Source organism: Colobus angolensis, unplaced genomic scaffold (genome assembly GCF_000951035.1).
Source record: "Colobus angolensis palliatus isolate OR3802 unplaced genomic scaffold, Cang.pa_1.0 Scaffold107, whole genome shotgun sequence".
Classification (NCBI taxonomy): Eukaryota; Metazoa; Chordata; class Mammalia; order Primates; family Cercopithecidae; genus Colobus; species Colobus angolensis.
Window position 1 is genome coordinate 2494389 of NW_012111697.1, and position 3137 is coordinate 2497525.

At 50.3% G+C, this 3137-nt stretch overlaps 1 protein-coding gene across 1 annotated transcript in view; it reads left to right on the forward strand.

The window, feature by feature from the left end:
- The window catches only part of GPI (glucose-6-phosphate isomerase), a 44649-nt gene that overhangs the window by 3185 nt on the left and 38327 nt on the right, over positions 1–3137 (forward strand). The gene's annotated exons all lie outside the window — the stretch shown is intronic.

Sequence of the window (3137 nt, forward strand, 5' to 3'; positions counted from 1 at the left end):
GTGATCTCAGCTCACTGCAACCTCTGCGTCCCGGATTCAAGCGATTCTCCTGCCTCAGCCTCCTGAGTAGCTGGGATTACAATTATGTGCCACCCCGCCCAGATAATTTTTATATTTTTAGTAGAGATGGGGTTTCACCATGTTGGCCAGGCTGGTCTCAAACCCCTGACCTCAAGTGATCTGCTCGCCTCAGCCTCCCAAAGTGCTAGAATTACAGGCGTGAGCCACTGCGCCTGGCTGGAAGGAACTTTTTCTAACCTCTTTTGTCATACGCCCTTATCACCTAGTCTAGAAATAGATAAAACGTTGTAAAATTTCCTCAACCCTGGCTGGGCGTGGTGGGTGGCTTATGCCTCTGATCCCAGAACTTCGGGAGGCTGAGGTGAGCGGATCACTTGAGGTAAGGAATTTGAGACCAGCCTGGCCATCATGGTGAAACCTCATCTCCACTAAAAATACAAAAATTAGCCAGGTATGGTGACACATGCCTGTAATCCCAGCTACTTGGAAGGCTGAGGCAGGAGAATTGCTTGAACCTGGGAAGCAGAGGTTGCATTCAGCTGTGAGTGTGCCATTGCACTCCAGCCTGGATGACAGAGGCAGACTCTGTCAAAAAAAAAAAATTTCCGGCCGGGCGCGGTGGCTCAAGCCTATAATCCCAGCACTTTGGGAGGCCGAGATGGGCGGATCACGAGGTCAGGAGATCGAGACCATCCTGGCTAACGCGGTGAAACCCCGTCTCTACTAAAAAAAAATATAAAAAACTAGCTGGGCGAGGTGGCGGGTGCCTGTAGTCCCAACTACTCAGGAGGCTGAGGCAGGAAAATGGCGTAAACCCGGGAGGCGGAGCTTGCAGTGAGCTGAGATCCGGCCACTGCACCCCAGCCTGGGCGACAGAGAGAGACTCCGTCTCAAAAAAAAAAAAATTTCTTCATCCCCATTCCCAGCTAACCCTCCAGAAGCAGCTTTTGTAAAGTTTCCTGTAGCCAGGCGCAGCAGCTCATACTTCTAGTCCCATCTATTCAGGAGGCTGAGGTGGGAGGATGGCTTGAGCCTGGGAAGTCGAGGCTGCAGTGAGCCATGGTGACACCACTGCACTCCAGTCTGGACAACGGAGCAAGATCCTGTCTCAAAAAATAAATTTAAAAAATAGAAAAGTTTTCCTGTGAAGTCTTCCAGAAAGTTCCTGTGCACGTACACGTCTGTCATCTCTTCGAAACATGTACACACGTGCACATGCACGCGGTTTGGTTTTCTCCCTGCTCTTCTACAGCTTATTTCCACCTGGAAGTATGTAAGCGGTATCCGTGTGTCAGTGACAGTGCATATAACATGCCTCCTTTTCCTTGTGTGTAGGGTGGTAGGGGTTGCCTCAGAGACCAGCTAAGTTTCCCCACATCAAGCACTTGCCTCAGTGTCTATCCTAGGGCTGATTCTGCAGGGGTGGGTTGGCAGACATCCTCAAGCCTGGAGAATGAGGGTGATGCCAGTGTGTCTGTGTGGGCTATGCATGTGCCAAGGGTGATCATCCAAGCTCTTGTCAGCTGTGGTCATTTGCTGCTTGTCCTAGGAGCAGTGGCCTCCACATGTGGCTGGTCAACGTCCGGTTACTTTGGCCAAGAGCCACTTTCAGACCTGAAAATGGGCTGGGCACGGTGGCTCGTGCCTATAATCCTAGCACTCTGGGAGGCTGGACAGTTGGATCATTTGAGGTCAGGAGTTTTGAAATCAATCAACACGATGAAATGCCATCTCTACTAAAAATACAAAAAGTTACCTGGGCATGGTGGCGAGCACCTGTAATATCAGCTACTGGGCAGTCTGAGGCAGGAGAATCTCTTAAGCCTGGGAGGCAGAGGTTGCAGTGAGCCAAGATCACACTACTGTACTCCAGCCTAGGTGACGGAGTGAAACTCTGCCTCAAAAAAAAAAAAAAACCCATCTCTGCAAAAAATAAATAAATTAGCCAGGCATGCTGGTGTGTCCCAGCTGCTTGGGAGGCTGAGGTGGGAGGATTGCTTGAGCCCGGAAGGTTGAGGCAGCTCGGGTGACAGAGTGAGACGCTTCCCAGGGCAAGGAAGTTGTGGGGTCCTGATGGGAATCTGGATTTCCACAATGTCATTTAGGGTGGTCAGTCCATGTGATGGGCTTTGGGCCTGCGGCAGGGCCTTTCCAGCCATCTGCTGTGAGTGGCAGAGCTGAAGTGCATTAAAAGCCTAGTGCTGTGTGATTAGGCTGGGTGCGCTCAGCCATGCCACATGGCGAGGATGGCACTGCACCGTTTGGGGTGCTGTTTCCAGGAAAGCCTTCCCTTAAAGCTGGCCACTGGAGTACCTGACTCAGGCTGATAGGGTATTTATAGTTCACAAAAAGTTGCTGGATGGCAGCAATCCCCCGGTGAGGAACATTCCTCATGGCTGTGCTCTCCAAAGTTTGCCAAGATTGGGTGAAGACGTTCTCTGTGACCTTGATTGTAGTGGCAAAACCTGAAACCAAGCTGTACTCGTTTATCAGGGGACTTACCAAGTAGAGTCAGCATATATTCATATACTGTCATCCGGGGCACTGTTAAGAATCAGGGAGCTACAGTTGGACTGACTTGCCATGCTGTTCAGGATGGACTGGGAAGTTGAAAAAGGAAGTTGCAGAATTGGTGGGTATGGTAAAGCCTCATTTGGTCAAATGAAAGCTGAATGTAATTGTAATAAAGATAGACACATTTGGCTGAGTGCGGTGGCTCACACCTGTAATCCCAGCACCTTGGGAGGCCAAGGTGGGTGGACCACGAGGTCAGGAGTTCAAGACAAGCCTGACCAACACGGTGAAACCCCGTCTCTGCTGAAAAAAAAAATACAAAAAAGCCAGGCATGGCGGCGCGTGCCTGTAGTCCCAGCTACTCGGGAGGCTGAGGTGGGAGAATCACTTGAACCCGGGAGGGGGAGGTTGCGGTGAGCCAAAATCACGCCACTGCACTGCAGCTTGGGCAACAGAGTGAGACTTTGTCTCAAAACTTAAAAAAAAAAAAAAAAAAGACACATTTTTCCTCTGGGATGCTTCATTATAACAAACCTTTGACAGGGAAGGAGACTTGCTTTTTTTTTTTTTTTTGAGGCAGAGTCTCGCTCTGTCACCTGGGC